The following is an 18,557-nucleotide window of genomic DNA, read 5'->3' as shown; positions in this document are numbered from 1 at the left end:
TAGTATGCTGAGGTGCAACTTACCAAGTGCTGCTGATTGAAAAATGTTCAATTTTGATAGTGGCTGTTTAACTTTCCCCTAAGTTACTGATGGAATAGAAAGTGTTTTCTTATCACCGTGAGATAAGAATACATCATCCCACTACTTTCCAAATACAAACCTGAAATATTTATTGAATATTTCTGCTTTTATGAATCATGACTGACAAGTTTGAGATTCCTATCTAGCTGTGGAGCTATCCCATTGTTACAATTTTGTTTGTTCCTGATACATTTAAACAGTTCCTCTTTATTGTTCTTACTGGCTGCAGATTTGTGTGTTGGTGCCTTTAATTTCCTATGGTAATTTCCTCCCTGCTGATATATGTACACCCACACTGTCAAATCCAGATGCAAGTCCAAAGTCCAAACTACCAAAGTTTTAATTAATCTCAGCCCCTGATTTTGTCTTGAACAAATACAAACAAGCAGCTATAAAGCTTGGGTTAAGGTTTAATTTCTGAATTTTGTATCCCTTCTCTCTGATTCCAGAAGAGCTGGTGTGTTTCAAAGGCACCTCTTATTCAGTGGTTTTTAGACTTTCAGAATCAAGATCAGAAAAAAAATCTTTTTTTTTTTTTTTTTTTTTTTTTTTTTTTTTTTTTTTTAATTCTTGTGAACCAGGAATGAATTGGTTTGTACTGCAACAAAAATACCTGGGTTATATTTTGAGAGGTGAGTATAGACTTGGCTACAGACGTAACTGGTGGATGGTGCTGGTCGTCCTCTGCTCCCCATGCGGAGCTCAAACCTGCAGAACTGGAGACTGCAGAGACTAGGGGATTTCTGCAGGTAGGGAGCAGCTTTGATCCAGGCACTGCTGCAGCGTGTATCAATAGGGGCATGTGGAAAATAATGGAACAGTTGGGAGAAATGAATTAATTGCATCAGGGCTGAGGCCATGCACGTTCCCACCCTGTCCTGCTGAGCAGTCCTTTGCAGCAGCGCTCATCCAGGCAGTGCGGATGGGAGGGTAAAGCCTCAGTGTTGCCCTGCTTGGAGTTTGGAGGTGAGTGGCAGTGGCTTCTGGAGACACTGGGTGAGATGAGTGGGACTTTCTCATGCTTCCCTTCCAGCTGCTGGGAAAGTGTGAGACATTTTTCACCCTTCTTGTTGCTGTCTGAACCAGTGCACTGCTGTCTGCTGCAGTTGTGCCCCATGCCCCAGGGGCTTAGAAAAGCCCTTCTGGGTAACAGTAGATGAATTGTTATTTTTGATTGCAACTGGGTGACCATTTATTGACTCTTCAGCTGGGTAAAGTTATTTAGAAAGTTATGCAGCTGGAAGAATGCTGCAAGCCTGGCTTATAACTCTCCTCTCTTTCCTAGTAATAGACTTTGATTTGCTGTAGTTCATTTCCCTCTGAAGTCTGTTTTTTGTAGATAACATAAAGCACTTGGCATAGTGGTTGATAACTGAATGTATGAAGCATGACATTTTCCTAGATACAGTATGCCACATGAACACTTGTCTTTTGTATCGGAACCCATAAACAAGAGTTGACTGAGGGCAAATAGCTTGCTCAGGTCCTGTGGAGAGGCAGGGAGTGAGTCAGTGCTGAGGGGAGCGTGATGTGGTCACAGCTGCTTGAGGAGGGCATGTGGCAAGAGAAGGCAAAGCCCAAGGGCAAATAATCCCTGTGAGCCAGCTGGTAGCAGGTGAGGCGACTCATGATGTGGATAAAAAAAAAGTATTTTGGAAACTTAATTTCCTCCTTACTTGTTTTTCTGCCCAGTGATTAAAATACTGACATGTTTTTCTGTCTCTGGAGCACAGCAATCCACCTCTTCTCCCACCTCCGCCAGACCAGAGAAACCTCACAAATTGGCATTAAGGACTGGGACACTCATGCTGGGTTTAGTTGTTGGCAGCCATGTGGAGGTAGATGATGGTGCCCATGCCGAGCCCTCAAGCAAAGCTGTTAACCTCTTGGTTTCTCCCTCACTACCCACAAAGAGAAGCTAAAAATAGTAACCAGTCTTACAGAGTTCCGGGAAACTTAATTTCTTGGTAAGAATAAAGCACTGGGCTTGGTGGCTGGAGAGCACTCTGTGCTGTTAAGATGGAGCATTATGTATATCAGTGAATATGCAGAACTGTCTAGTATATTTTAAAAGTAATGAAGCTTCACACCTTCAGCTTTGCTATTAAAGCATTGCTGAGAGCTGGACTCACACTGCTGTGCTGCTGAGAGGGTGTGTATGTAATGTTAGTAAGGGTGTGTATGCAATGAGAGAAAATGACTGCCCTTCTCCTTCACAGTCCTGAGGGTTTTATACCAGCAGCCTGGCTCCAGCCAACATGGGACTTATACAGAAAGGTAAAGGAGAGAGAAACTTCTTGGGTCATGAAGAGCAGCTAGAAGGGTATGAGAAGTACACAGTTCTGGTGAATTAAATTGAAGATACTTGGGGTTGAGTTTTCAAGCCTCCTTTCCTAAACTGTGAATTCAAGCTGCAGGCAGGCAAGTATAGGCCAGAGGCAGCTCAAAGAAATGCTGACTTGCTCATGAAAATGCAGATTTTACAGTTGTGTGTAAGAACATTCGCATAGCAAGTAAGAAGCTGTGAGCTTCTTACCTCGTAGCAGACCGAGCTTAGCCATCTTCAGTTCAGACTCAGTTGTGAGGGAAAGTAAGCCACTTACTGATTATGTATGAGAATCAGGCATCTGTTTGCTTCAAGTTTTTGCATTCTGTTTCAGCCATACATTTATGAGCTATCCAGAGGCGCGGGAACTGAAAGTGAAGAAAATATTTGTGGGATTCCACAGAGGCGGAAGCTGCCACTGCTTTGCACGTGTGAATTTTGCCAGTGCATTTCAGTGGCTTAGAATGAAAGTCTGATGCTTGCTTATAATGAAAGTTGAACCTAAAACTCGCCAAATCCAAATTCCCAATGCCCAAAAAACTGGAGCATGAGGGCTTAAGGCAGAAGAGATGGGCTATACCAGGTAAAGATCCTATATGTTTATTTTAGTGCTTAGAGTTGATTAGACTTGGGTGAAAATGATTAGCTGAAAGGATTCTGAGTAAACCAATTTAAAATGTAATTATGAAGGGCTCAAGATAGTGTATGTGTGTGTAATTATGTTTCTTGCCCGTGTGCACCGTACTCAGTGATTTTGTTCTGCAGTGAGTGGAAGGGGGAGGAAGGGATGTACAGGGGAATAGCTGCACAGGGAGCAGCCACTGCTGATGGGCAGCTTGTGCTGGGTTTATCCTCTGGTTTGGAGATGTGCTTTTAGCTGTGCCTGAGCTAGCACATCCAGTAGCCATAGCAATGTGTAGTTGTGTTTCAGCTGCTTGGAACTGGGAACAAAGCTGGGCAGGTTGTTGCAGTGAGTTCCTTACTGCTCTCTTGGAATTCTCCCAGGCTGTGCCATAGTGAGCTTGTACAAAACCAGCCCAGGACTGCCCATGCAAGCTGTGGCATAGCTTGGGATGAGACCACTGACATTCTGGCTAGTGGCATTTCAAGGTTGTTCATGTCACCCTTGTGATCAGCAGCAGGGAGTATGCCCCATCTGGTCAGGGAGTTGTTGCAGGCCAGCTCACATCCATGCTGTTGTGAGTGAAGTCAGTCTGGAATGGGCTTGCTGCATCTGCACTGATCACTCTGGAGTGAACTGAGACTGTGCAGAGTGGGTGTACAAGTGGGGGGACTTGTCCCCCTTGGCTGTGGTTGGCTCTTCTGTCATATACTGGCCTGGGGCTGGAGCCTGGGGTGAGCAGACCAGGACAGCACCGACACCGGGTGCATCCAGGAGCTGCACAGGACAAGGCACATGGATGGTCCGGAGGCACCTTTTTGAGGCTGTTGCATCTGGGCTTTCCTCCAGATGTTTTTCATCACATTACTGAAGGCACAAAAGGTCAGGAAATGTTCCTAGAATCCCTGTTACATTAAACAGGGAACACAGTGAGGAAGAGAAGGGAGAGAAGAAACTGTTGGAGGAAGGTAGGCTATGACAAGGAAGTCATTAAGGAGGTAAAGTCAGAAGTGCTGAAGGGCAATTTTTTGTGGGAGGTGGTACCCGATGAGTGTGTGTCTGAGTTAGGTAGCGAGCTGTGCACAGAGGCACATTTAGGACAGAAAGCGAAAGGACATGGTCTGGCTGACTCACACACTCATCCACAGCGTGAGAGTGATCCCTTTTGTAAGAGATGCAGCCATGGTCGGGCAGCAGCTGCACCGCACGTGACTTCTTGCCTTCATCTGCCATGGGAACAGAGGGCAGGAAGAGTCCCCTGGGACAGTGTGCTCAATCTCTGCTATCGTATCCTGTGATTCTTGATCAAGCACAATCTCAAAAAATAAAAAAGCAGTGTTATGCCCATGTTGTTTCATCATTTCCTTATGCTCTGTGTATGTCTGCTTTCTGTTACTGCCTTAATTGGATTGTTAGCTGCTTGGGGCAGCAGTGGTCTCATCATTTGCTGTGATGGGCCAGTACCACACAGACTATCACATCAGCGCTTCAGGTTTTTTGGACATGGGCTGCAAGATAGAGATGTTCCAGTGGGACAGGCACATTTTCCCACTAGGAAACCTGTGTTTCTGTTTTGTCCTTTGCTTAGTAGGTGCTGGTGTGTGTCTGAGGCTTCTGGAGATTTTTCAGCACAAACGACTAATCCTTTTCCTACTTAATCATTCAGTCAGCACCAGTGTGCTCTGCTGAGTAATGGCCTAAAGACCAGAACTTCTAGCCAAATCTTGTGTTTTGCTAAAACCACAAATCAAACTTGAAAAATAGGTGTAATAAGAAATAAAGCTTCCCAATAAAAGAAAGAAATATTTCAGCTCCTGTCATCTTAACTCCTAATACCTTCTTGCAGAAAAGAACTATTTTTGGAAGATGGCAAAGGAAATGAAAAGGGGTAGCAGTGCCTACAGCTGATAACACTGACCTGTTTTCCTGGCATTCCTCCAAATGCAAGGCCAGCTTTGCTTGAAATATAGGTGATTCATCAGTTGAATTGCAAGCAGATAGTGTGGTGCAGAAGCACAGTCACCGACACATTATTTCAATAACCTGAGTTTTAGCTGTTCCACTTTAAAAACTAATGAAGCAAATAATGTTGTGACACAGATGTAGGTAGTGAAAATGTGTCAGAGAAAGGCAATTAACCTCTCTAATAATAAAGTCTGTCAAATAAGTAAAATATTTTTTATATATTATAATAGCTAATAAGAAATATATAGGCCATGAGTATTCAGTGCCGCAAGCTTTGTGGATTCATTTATACCTTTGAAATTTATATGTAAACCCTGTGGATTTCTCAGGGCTTGTTGGCATCATGTCCCTCCTACTGCAACTAAGGTTGAGCTTTTATTTTCACATATGGGCATCCCTTAATTACTTACTGCTTCTGTTATCAATTCTCTGCTGGACATTCATGGGGCATTCTGAGCTGAAATATGATTGATCAAAAACCGAACCAATATGGATTCTGTAATTCAGCCACCTGACTGGAAAATGGAATTATATGAGATGGATGCTTGAAGCAGGAGAAGGTTCTGTCCATTCCTTGTCCTCTCTCATTCATGATTTCTCCCACTGAGAGATAGTATGAAAATGATGTTGAATGTGAACGAAAGATCAGTTAAGTCCAGGCTTGAAATTCATTGCTAAATTATGTAAAAGTTATTGTAGACGAAACGACTGCTCCTATTGGAAGAAATAGCAATATTTTTGAAACCACATGAACATCCTAATGCATTAATGTTGTAGGTGTTGTGGTGCTACAGCCATCATTTAGCTGCTTTGTCTTGTATTTAGATCAACGTAGTCTATTGGTGAACATCGCATCTGCAATTCTGTCACATTTTAATGTCACCAAAGTTGCTGGACGCTCAAACACTGACAGTACAAATACACTTAAAAAGAGACTGACCTTGTGTATGACTTTTAGGATACACAGTAGTAAAACATTTATCTTGTTTGCAAACACTCAGACCAAAGCATTAAGGCACTACAAGGTTAAACCTCTTTATTACCCCAACAACAGTCACCTGCCATCTTTTCTCTTAAAGTGAGACCTTTACAGTGTTGTCTTGTATTCAGTCTTACATAGCCATACCTTGTGCTGGTGTATGTGTGATAAAACCAAAGGCTTTCATATCTTAACTGTGTCCCACCTCTATACCTATAGAACTGTTACTGTTAAAGATGTTAAATAATATTTAAATATTAATAATTAACAACAAACACTATATATAAGTTATCGTTATCAAAGGGCATGTGCTACTGATTATGGCCTCTCTCCTTGTGCTTCCCAAACATATCTCTTACCTTGCACAAAGGTGTGTGTGCGCCTTGTTTGCTTCCTACTATGGCCAAGACTTCTTGGATGGAAGTTATTGCACTGAAGAGCAATTCAGGCATGGACCTAAATGACAGCCTTTCCTGTGGACAGACAGCCTGCCCCATGACCTCCCACCTGGATGCACATCAGCTCTTGCATAGTATATGGGAATGCTGGTGGCACCATGTCACAGTGACAGTTCCTGGTGCAGGCAGCTTTTGTCCAAGATGTCATCGACCTGGCTCTTGTTAAATTGTGTTCATAGAATCATAGAATGTCCTAGGTTGAAAGGGACCTTAAAGATCATCTAGTTCCAACCCCCTGCTGTCGGCAGGGATACCTTTCACTAGACCCTCATCCAACCTGGCCTTGAACATTTCCAGGGATGGGGCATCCACAGCCTCTCTGGGCAACCTGTGCCATTGCCTCAACACCCTTACAGTAAAGAATTTCTTCAAAATATCTAGTCTAAATCCTTTCAGTTTGAAGCCATTCCCATTTGTCCTGTCACTACATGGTTGTAAAAAGTCCCTCTCCATCTTTTTGTGGGCTCCCTTCAGGTACTGGAAGGCCACAATCAGGTCACCTTGAAGACTTTTCTTCTCCAGGTTGAACAATCCCAATTCTCTCAGCTTTTCCTCACAGGAGAGGAGCTCCATCCCTCTAATCATCTTGGTGGCCCTTCTCTGGACTCACTCTAATGTGTCAGTGTCCTTGCAGTGCTGAGGACCCCAGAGCTGGATGCAGCACTCCAAGTGGGGGCTCATGAGAGCAGAGCAGAGGGACTGAATCACTTCCCTTGACCTGCTGCCCACACTGCTTTGGATGCAGCCCAGGACACATTTGGCTCTCTGGGCTGCGAGTGCACATTGCTGGGTCATGTCCAGCCTTTCATCCACCAGCACCCCCAAGTCCTTCTCAGCAGGGCTGCTCTTGATCTGGTCATGCCCCAACCTGGATCAATGCCAGGGGTTGCCCTGACCCAGGAGTAGCACCTTGCACTTGGTCTTGTTAAACCTCATGAGATTCCCATGGGCTCAATTCTTGAGCTTGTCCATATCTGTCTGGATGGCATCCCATCCTTCAGGTGTGCCAACTGCACCAGTCAGCTTGGTGTCATCTGCAAACTTGCTGAGGGTACAGTTTGTCTACGTCATTAATGCAGATATTAAACAACAGTGGCCCCAATATGGACCCTTGTGGGACACCACTCATCACTGATGTCCATTGTGCCTCTAAGCCACTGACCACTACCCTCTGGATGCAACTGTCCACTCAATTTCTTAGCCATGTAACAGTCCACCCATAGAATCTATTGCTCTCCAATTTAGAGAGACTTTATAGAAGTCCAGATAAGTGACATCTGTAGCCATCTGTAGCCCTTCCCTTGTCCACTGATGTAGTCACCCCACCATAGGAGGCCACTGGATTGATCAGGCAGGACTTGCCCTTGGTGAAGCTGTGCTGACTGTCTCGAATCACCTCCCTGTCCTCCATGTGCCTTAGCACAACTTCTAGGAAGATCTGTTGCATGATCTTCCCAGGTGCAGAAGAGAGGCTGACAGGTTGGTATTTCCCGGGGTCCCAAGTATTCAAAGGCTTACTACAAAATGTGAAATTTGACTGAACTTCTTAGAAAGAAATGGCAGAAACCATGTTATTTTAACCATGGGTGAGTTGTTGCCCTTGAATTTGTTCTAATTAAACATAAGGCCAGATTAACTACTCAAAGGGTCTTGCTTTTTTTACCACGTCTTAAAGTAATGAATAGTTTGGTAAGTTTTGAAATCTTTTAAACAGCTATTTATTTATTGGAATAACAGCTTTTTGTGCTTTTTTAATTACACTGTGGAAATTATATGAAAAGTTATTTTTTTTTACTTCTTATCTATATTTTAAGAAGCTTTAAAAGGATTAATTAAGCATCCAAACTACTTGCTGAGGTAGGTAAATGTTACTATCTCCACTTTTCTGATGGGGACTCTGAGGCACAATGCTGCCTGAATCCACTACATCTCCATTTCAGAAAAAGACAAGGTGGATCAGCACCTGCCAGGGAGCAATTAATAGATTAACAGAATCAGGTGAGAGTGGCTTTCCCAAGGTCAGACTATAATGTCATGGGCAGACAGTTGCAAATATTTGAGTTAATGAGTTACCAGTGGTGAGCTGGACTGTGAAAACTCACAGGATACGTGCTCCTACTCACAAGTGATATACCTGACAGTACAAACTGCCCTGGAACAGTGTTTGTGGGGCATTAGGATAGCCTTGCCATGGCTCAACTGGATTTCCTAGGCCACCACAGCATTTTGATAGCTGGTGACCCTGTGTCCCTATGTCAAAGTCCTCCCCACTGTGATGTGATCTGTAGGAGTTTCAAGATCTGCTCTGCAGATCCAGTCATGGGAAAAGGAACTAAAAGAGCCAGTTTGGCTCTGGTTGTTGTCAGAAGTATCCACGGTCTTTGATGATTTCCACACCTGAAATCTGAAACATTTTCTTATTCTCAAGGAAGTTCTTCATTTAAAAAACACCTCCATCAAATCCAGCCTTCCTCTTGGTTTAGTAGTTTTTACTAAAAATTGCAGAATTTACCATTCATCTTTATTTAATGATAAGCCCCTACAAGAACCATTACTCATCTCTGAGCTGAGAACAGCCCTTCATCTTTCACTCTTTCTGCTTTCTCTTCATCTGTATCCCAGTCCTCATCAATAGTTTCCCATGGGAATTGTTACATTAAAAATGTAATGACAGAAATGCTGTTTTGTACAGGACCGTTCAGGAAAATGATGAATGCTGTGCAGATGTGTGTATTGAAACCTCTGTATCTCTAGGAAATACACTGCTATGTTTTCATAGGCTTCTCTCTAAAGCTGTAATTAACCAGTCAGCAGCATGCTTGAAAGGGTTAAAGGAAAATAGATTTGAGGAAATACTCAAAGCCATGTGTAGGTGCTGCACAGTCGGTGATGCAGTTGCATATGTGTGCTTGCAAAAAACACAGTGGGAAGTGTGTCAATTGCCTCTCTTTGCAGATGCACGTAAGTCTGTGTAGCAAGGTGCTGGTTACCACATAATTAGACCACAAGGCTCTGTCCTAATGGCCCAATTTCTGTTTGTAACCGTGCAGTGGCCTGGCATGTGACAAAGGACAAAGCATTCAGCTTCTTTAGGTCAGTACCATCAACAAAGCAGGGTGGTCACACCTCTGATGCTGAGTACAAAACTTACTGTTAGTTATGATGTTATCTTCCTTGCTGTTAAATTTGGGTATCTCCTATGTCCAGTTTGAGATTTCAGAGCTTATCTACAACATATGTTGCATGAACACCTGATAGACTGTCTGAGGCTCTGTAACAATTATTTACCTTTTTTTTGTTTCTGGTAAAATTTCTCAGGTTCCTACTTAAGTCTGTGGAATAAATTTCAGTAAAATGTATGACCTACCAGAAACTTGGATATTTTGCTAAGATGCATTTCTTCAACTCTGCTTTCAGTACTGAAAGCAGGCATCAATAACCATATTATAAAAAAGTTATATATAATATATGAAAGTATAAATGCATTATATAGCTATTTTTGAAAAGTGAACTGCATATATTCGTATTTATTTTCATCTATGAAGATTTCTCCATGGGAGGAGAAGAAAAAAAAGAAAGATCAATGTGTGACAGATGCACATCAGGGAAGTGGGTTGTCACACTGCAGGGAGGTGTTGAGATATCACAACGATGGGCTTGCTACACAGACCTGAGCAGAACAAAACACGCTCTTTGGAAAATTGAGCAGACGTAGAAATCATTAACTGACTTAGTGAGAAGTGGTGCTGAGGTGAACTGCAATTTTTAAATAATACGCAATGTGGAGAAATCGCTGTGAAACAGGTGTTAGAGTTTCAAGTTGAACTTTTTACGTTTGTCCCTAAAGGCAGATCTGTTAAGTTTCTTCTTCGTGAGGGTACAGGCTTGAGGGGAATCACCTGTACCACAGCGGTATCCTTTGCTTTTAGAAATGGAACTGCAATCTACTGCCTGGGCTGTTCCGAGCTGACCTTTGAGTCTGCTCTTGCAATCCAGTATCTGCTTTTTGAGCCCAAGATGTAAGTCACAGGCTTTGCAGCAGTCTCCCCAGAGAGCTTTGAGGCAGTTCATCAAAGCAGGTAGAAGATAGAGTATGTTGTAATAGATCTTTCATTCTTGCATATGAGTAACGAGGAGGAACAAAACATGCTGTCCGTGGACATAATTTTTCTTTAGAAACCAATCATACCAGGACTATAAATACAAGCAATATATTACAGGTGCTACGTACAGCTTTAAAATATTCTTCTCTGGTGCCAAAGTGTGTGTATTGGTGTGATTTTGTTACGGATGGAGAGGAATACTGTCTTTTATTTTTGTGACAGTTCAAATACTGTGTTAAACAAATTATTCCCAGGACATCTCGAATGTTTTTATTGTTTGAGCAGCTCAATCCAAACAATTAGTTTGTGTTCAATTTTCTAGGTAAGTTAATAAGCTTTTTGTAGTACTTCATGATTGTAGTTTAACTAATGTCTCAGAGTTTATGCTTCTGTTTTGCCTGCTCAGAATTAGCACTGCTCATTCACTAGTCAAGCACTTACTTCCTAAAGTGGCCCCTTCTTCTGCAGGATAAATCTGCAGTCTATCCCCCCTTGCAGCTTCACTTTCCTGGTAGATTTTGAAGAATGTGTACCTCTACCTGGGATAAGTTATTCCTTGCTGGGCCTATTCCAGCAGCATTCAAGAACTTACAGACACCATTTGGAAATGAATATGAAGTTGAAGCTAGCTGCTCTGCTGCCTAGGAGATTGAGTTGCTGTCATATTGCATCTGACTTGCATCAGATCAGAGTTTAGGATTTGGGTGATTTGTTCTTCAGATTAATGTCAATCTGTTTTAAATTAAAACACCCTGGGGCAAATCCTTTGCTATGATCAATGAACTGTCTGGCTGCAGTCAACCAACATTACAACAGACATGAATTTGGCCTCCTGGTTTGTTGCGCCATCCCCTACATCACTTTCCTTATGTGGTTCAGATGTCAGACCTTTGATCCTATAAGTTGTTGACCATCTTCCACTGAAATCAGTGAGAATTGAGGGTGTTTCAGTGTTCAACACCTTGTTGATTTGGGCACAAGAAATGGACCACATATCTGCTCTACCTAAAATATAATTATGTGGTATCTGTGAGTGGGCAATCTGCTTTGCACCTGTTTTACTACTGGAACAAAAGGCTCAGGAAGTATTTGGAAAATGAGGAACACACCTGTGTGTAAGTGTATAACAAAGCATCTTTATATATAATCATTTGCTATAAGTCATTTCAGAGTTGACAAGCTGTTTTTCAACTTCGTGTCACCACTGCCTGATGCATCTAATTAGCCCTGTTCTCCAGCTGACAAATATCAGCTGCTCTTTCTAAAACATGGTTTCTCCCTTAAGTACATCCCTCTGGCAAAGTTAAATATTAATGTTCCTTTTTGTTTTTTAATTTTGTGATTATTCATGGGTGCTAATGTCAATACACAACGAATGGATAAGTAAATACCACAAAATATTAGAAGTGTTGTTTCTGAATCTCTGCAGCAGCCAAGATATACCGAGCCATTCTAGAAATGAATGTTGCTGGCTGGGCTGTGCCAACAGTCACACATCAGTGGTGAGACTCAGAAGCTTGTGGTTGTGGAGTGTAGGTCTGGATGTGGGAAATGTACCTTCTCTTCCCAGCTCAGATGCTGGCCTGTTTTATAACTGCACAAATCACATCACCTTTTACTCTGCATGCTGAAATTGCAAGGCACAGAAGAGCATGGATACTGAAGTGCCCAGGTACCTCTTCAGGTCTGAGCTGTGTGGACTCTCATTTTGCTGAGTATTTGGGTGGTGCTAGTTTGCTGGAGCTTTTTGGGGTCCTGCTGTCTTCCCTTCAACTCTTTGGGACAATGATTGTGGGAGCAAGTGTTGAGCTCTACTCTTAACTCTGTCATGCTTTGCTCTACAGCTTCAGTAATTCCCTCTTTCCTAATCTGCTGCCACCTCTCAGACAGAAGTGCACAATCCTCCACTGAGCAGATGTGCATCCTCCTCCTTGTCAGTAGGTAGCTATTTCATGTGATCCCATTTCTGTTTGCTTTCTCTTCAGCTGAGCACAGCCAGTGTCTGTAAGCCTTTCTTTCAAAGCCAGCTGTGTGCTAGCCTTCAGGAAGATCCATATCCATGCCTTGTGAAACATGCTCAAAAGCAGACACTGATAAGGAAGATATGTTTAATTGTGTTTCAGGAGACCAATTATACCGGCTATACCCACCCTATGACATCTTTAGCTGTTCCCACGAAAACGAAGTTGCCCATCTTGTCCACTTTGTCACCACACTGATTGAAGGCTGATGCAATCATTTTCTTTCCTTCTGGAGGAGATTTTGTATTTGTTCTGTCCAGCTGGATTTGCAGCTGGCCCTATGCAGGGACTGATGTAGCTGTGCAAGCCCTTTTCCTTTCTGCCTTCAAAGCATTGTTGGCAACTTTGAAGCTGTTCCCTTCCTCAGGTTGCACTTCAGGGTATGCAGGCTCACTTTTATCTCAGCGTCTTTTGCTCACTGCAGCTCTATCCTTCCAATTCTCTGTGTGGATCAGAAAGATGCTGAAGTACAGGAGGATCTGCTGTATTCCAGTTTCTGCCTTATTCCAGTTTCTCACCTTACCATTGACCTAACTTTCTGATCCACCTTCTTTGTGAATGTTTTCTAGCATGGCTAGCATTTTCTTACCACATCACAGAACCCATCATGTCTGCAGCCCAGGGTGCTAGACTTGTCTTGCCTCCCTTTTTGTAGCCACTGAAGTAGCTGGAGTTTGATTGTTTCACTGAGCCAGACCATAGGACTGAAATAGCAACTGACACTTGTTAAAGCTTGGGCTAACATTTTTGCTATATGTGAAATTAAATTCAGTCCTAAACCAGTATGTCTGAGAAACCCAAAGTGTTTGTGGATATATTAGTTGTAAATATAAAAATTAATAACATTTGTTTGCATTGTGAGTGCCCTAACACATATTTAGACTGGTTTTATTACATGAAAATTTTCACATCTCTTCTCTTTTTAAGTATTTAAAAGAAGTGTCATCTGATGGAGCATATTAGATACCTGCTAAAGATCCAACTCCCAACTGAAAGAAACTGAGGTGGGTAGAATCAATGTGAACATGAAAGCTCCCAAACTGGCAGTCATGGAGAATATCCAATCATTGTAATTATTTCCAAGTAATTTAGCATATCTCTAATTATAATATGAGGTCATCTTGATGCAAAATAATGTCTAATTAGACACAATCCCTTTTCAGATACCCATAATAGATTCCAGAAGAAAACCTTTTGGCTGCTCTTATTGTGAGCTTTTAATTCTTAATTTACGATTTTTTTGGTAATTAATTTTTTGAGCAAACAGGGCAAATCAATCTATTTGAATTAATTAGCATTTCTTCCTTGGTTTCCTAGTCTCCCTCTCTGTTACTCCTCTTTTTCTTCCCCTTATTTGAATATTTCTCTAATTTATTCACTTGTGTTTGCAAGTAGTGCATAATAATTTCAAGCCATAGATGAGCAAGAGACGGCAGCACAGGAAAGGTTGCAGGTCTGGGAAGGAAGGAAGGAAGGTCTGCAGAAAGGTTGTGCCGGTCACCTTCATTTAGTTACAAACACCATATTGCGTCAGGACTGATAAGGGCAGCAGCAGAGTTAAGCAGAACTGCGGGGCTGAGGTGAGACAGGGTAGCAGAGCAGTGGAAGGAATCACTGCAACCACAGAGAGGAAAGATGATAAGCACCCAAGCAGGAAAACTGACTGATCTGCATTTGCTAAAAAACATTATAAGCTGAGCATTGTTTCACCTTGATACTTTATAAGAAAGTCCCTATGATATCAGTTTTGCAAAGAACACCTGGGCAGCATTCATTGAAACATATCTCATGTTTCTTAGTCACTGTTTGTCCAACCACTTGCTCTTTTAATTGTTTATACATATCTATTCTTTTACCTAATGCAGATGTACTGTAGCAGGCAGATTTCTGCTCTCATGCACACTTGTCCTTTCTCCCCTTCGACCTGTGAATCTCTTTGAGCTGTGAGAAGCAACACTGTCCAGTGGTTTGAGCTGTAGGCTGAGTGCCAGCAACTCCTGATGTTGTCGTGTCCTAGTTCCTTTTGTTGCCGATTTTAGGAGCTCTCTATAAACACAGACACAGAGTCTAGTTTGGAAAGGAGATATTGTTTATTCTGTGCAGGGTGCAAGGTGGAGGTTTCCACAAATCAAGCACACCAAGGGGTACAAAGTTACATCTTTTATGCAGTAGAATTTATATGAACCTGCCTATCTGACACATATTCTCTGCATACCTAATGCTTATTTATTTATGTGATGTAGTCTTTTGCAATGCTTGAAACACAGAGTTCTTTTCCTTATTAAGCAACTTCTATTGTAGAAGTTATCTGATGACATTAGTTCCGTTTACAAAAGGTGAGAAAATTACCTCAATTCCTTTTGTAGAAGGTATCTGATCACATCAGTTACATTTAGAGAAGGTAAGAAGATTCAGCCTGGGGACAGATAATTCAGCTTGAAGACATCAATTTCCTGATGTTCTGTATTTTCTGCATCTGTCAAGCAGTGGAAACCTTTGTCAAGACAGTAGTGTCACTGGCAGGGCTCAAAAAATGAAGAAACCCTAAGTTAGCAGGTGATTTTGTCCTTGTTTACCTCATCTGTAAAAGATGCATAACAATGCTTATGTCCCTAACTCCTTTGGATATTGTGAAGATTATTTCATGTTAGTAATGCACTTTGAAAATAGAAATTACTAAGTAGCATTAACGTAATTAGAAATTGTTTTTCTTTTAAACAGAATCTTTATCTTTCCTATAACTTGCCTCTGCTGATCTCAGCTTGTACTTGATGTATTTGGAATTAAATCTAGTAGGAGAAACTTAGATTCAGGGGCAGAATGACCATGAGAGAGGAGGAGGGTTTTGTAAGATAGTAGATTGCTGCTTGGAGATGCAATCTACAATTTCAGTTTGAGGGCCAGATCAAGGTGAAATAGTGCTCTGGCCTAATAGATGCAGTCATCTAATTTTCTGATCAATTAAAAAATCAGCCCAGACAATGCATGAAGACTTGGGAAATTAAATACACTCTACAGAAATATCTCAGGGAGCAGAAGAATACAAAGAGGCTGAGTTTGCTATGTTGGAGCAGTTGGGGCAGTCCTAGTAAGAGGCAGTGCCTGTTCTGGGAAGTTCTCTCTGCTGAATGAATTATGGTAAAGATTGCTTCTACGTTAGCGAATAAGAAAGGCCAGGCAACTGCTTGCTGGTCACGAGGCCAGCTGGAGTGTCATTGCTTTTTGACCATAAATTCTTTTCCTCTCCCACCCCAACAAGGTGGCCCATTCAGGCAGTGTATTGTCAATGGTCCCTGGTTATTGCTGAAAATGTCCAGGCACTGTATGAGAGAGAGCTGGTTGCTTGGGACGAGTCTGTGCCAATGACGGCACTGAGAGTCGAGCAGCGCGGTGGTGCTGTGCCAGTGCTTGGGCCAATGCCCTGGCCCTCTTTGGTTGCCTAGTGCAGATAGCCCATATGCCTCTGACTCTTGGACACAGCCTACTGTTCCTTCAGCCCTTCCTGGAATTCTTGGCTTGAATTCTTGTTTTATTTGTTTGCCTCAGAACAGCACTGCCAGGATCTGAGCTGCCTTCTGGAGTGGGTCAGATCACCCAGCCCATCACCGCCTGCTTAATGAGCAGAGGGAGACACACAGTCTTTCGGCACCGTGGGAAGCACAGGGCTCTATGCTTGGCTGGACGGTGTGTGAAGAGTAAAAGGGTCAGTGCCCTGGCTCAATACACTAGTGCTTGTATGGACCATGATGCAGATGCATTCACAGGGCAATTCTCCAAGCTGTCATTCCCCACTCATAGCCAAGCTCTGAGGCTGTAATAACTTTGAAGCAAAGGAAGTGGGTCTCAGCTAATAAAATATCTTCTGTACGCAGAAGGCAATAGAAGTTTGGTAATCCTATAGCTTTGAAAAGTGTGATGGAAAGCAATTATGAAACCTAAATAACTTAGTCTAGAAGAACTAATTTCTTCTAATTTGCAAAGTGAGAGAGTGTCATGTAGATCATTTGTAGGTTTCTGTGTGTAGTTACACATACAAGTGTATTTATTTGACAAAATGCTGGGAAAATGGGATGATGATCTAAAATAAGAGGCTGACTCAGATGACTGGAATTTAACTTGTCAGCAAGTGAAAGTAGTAGCAATGAATAGAAAACATAAAATTACTTTATCAAATTTCCTGCAAAGAATTTAGAGCATATAAAACCAACTCAAAATATTGTAATAACATAAAATGATAGTCACTTTTAGCATATAGCAGACATAAATGAAAACAAAAACACCAAACCCATTGCTTTCTAGAAAAGTGCAGATTGTCTCAGTCATCTTTAAGATCTCCCAGTTCCTATGAAGTATGAGGAGAAGCCTGAGTGTACAACCTTCTTGTCTTCCCAGAAAGAAAAGCTTTTCAGTACTGCAGATTATCAGGTCACACAAATGAGACACATACTTAACTGATCTCCAGAACTGGGCTGCCTTTTGCCATAGATGACAAAGGCAAGTTTTACATTATCCCAAACCAACCTGCAAATAACAACACTTGCTGTATGTCAACTTTTGTTTTTCTTTAGGAGAGAGCTGTTCTCCTTGATGAAAGAAAAAGGAACTTTCCGGTCTTGCATGCGCCTCAGAAAGGTTCTTCTCAGAAAGGAGACATCACAGGATGAGGCCAAAATACTCAAGACACTTCGACAAGTTCTCTTTCAAGCTTTGGGGGACTTCTAAGTCATTATGAAATGCACAGACTCTTTCTCTTCTGTCTGTGACAATATGAATTGTCCTGTGATCCATATTGAAAATAGCAACTGAGAGACAGACGATCAAAAGTCTATCAGAAAATTAGCAGTTTTTAATTCCTTGTAATTTTTAAATGGCATAGAATAAATTTAAGGGGACAAATAAGAGCCTCAGAAATTTATTAAATGCAAACTGAGCTGGACTGAATATGATATCTCCTACTGAGACCCCTAAAATGCAAAAGCCCCTCTAGAAGCTAGGAACAAGGGCTGGGCAGTGGAAAGAGAGAAATCAGCATTCCTTGGCCAAGGAAGCAGATGTTAATCATGAAATGATTGTAGACTTGAAGCATTATTCTTCTGCAGGTATATGCCCTCTAATTCACCTGGAAGATTCTTATCTGTTTTCCCTCCTTAAGTTTGCATATATATCTAGATTACTTGTACAGATTATTTTGCTTCCTTTTATGCTTCAAAACCTATGTTTTGCTATTGTAAGGAGGCCTTTCACTTGTGGTTGCAAGTTGCTGTGGAGACCATCCCAAAGTAGACCTGCTAGCTGTATCCAAATTGGAGTTCAGGCATGGAGACGGGTGTGATCATCATACTGCAGACACAAACCCAGGCTGAGGTTAGCCAGTGACAGACTACTGTGATTGGGAGCATTTATTTTATTTCATTGGGATACTTATGTGACATCCTTGCAGCACTGGCTGAAGCCTTTGTGCTGCACTATGTGTGGGAGGAAGAAGGGGAAGGTGGTGTTGAGTTGTGAACTATGCAGTACCCTGGGTCCAAGGCTTAACAACCCCTCTGTCTGTCTGGACCCACTTCTAGCATGAGAAGTGTCTCCAGTTCCTTTATACCTGAAATTTTCATGGCCTACTTTGTACTTGTTTTGGACGTTAGAAAACCAACCTAAAACCCTGACTGTGCTCCTCAAAAGGTGATGTGAGTCTATTGCATAGTGCTGGCTCTACCACCCCTCTGAAGCCAAAGATTGAGAAGGCAGGAAGGCGCCAGGAATCTGGCTGGCTTTAACTCTCCTTAAAACTGCTGCTTTAATGCTCCTTTATCACATCTTGTAAGATGTTAAAACTGGTGGTCCAGTGAATACAGAGAAATCTCTGATGATTACAGAAGCAACGTTAAGGCACACAGAGTGAAATTCTGAGGAGCTCTTTGGGCCTGATGATGTGAGTAGGTAGCAAGCTAGGGGCCTTCCAGAGACCCACCCTGCTTCCCTGGCAAGCTGAACAGGTGAGTAAG

At 42.2% G+C, this 18,557-nt stretch overlaps 1 long non-coding RNA gene across 2 annotated transcripts; it reads left to right on the top strand.

The window, feature by feature from the left end:
• The first annotated feature begins 7,446 nt into the window (after window positions 1-7,446).
• On the top strand, window positions 7,447-17,657 carry LOC135410625 (uncharacterized). Of its 2 annotated transcripts, none has more exons than XR_010428795.1 (3): window positions 7,447-7,910; window positions 16,102-16,239; window positions 17,124-17,657. It is a non-coding gene; the product is annotated as an uncharacterized LOC135410625 (long non-coding RNA). The 2 variants fall into 2 exon arrangements; XR_010428794.1 differs by having other exon boundaries at window positions 16,102-16,258.
• Window positions 17,658-18,557: the final 900 nt, after the last annotated feature.

This window comes from Pseudopipra pipra, chromosome 3, assembly GCF_036250125.1.
Source record: "Pseudopipra pipra isolate bDixPip1 chromosome 3, bDixPip1.hap1, whole genome shotgun sequence".
NCBI lineage: Eukaryota > Metazoa > Chordata > Aves > Passeriformes > Pipridae > Pseudopipra > Pseudopipra pipra.
This window is presented reverse-complemented; position numbering and strand designations above follow the sequence as displayed.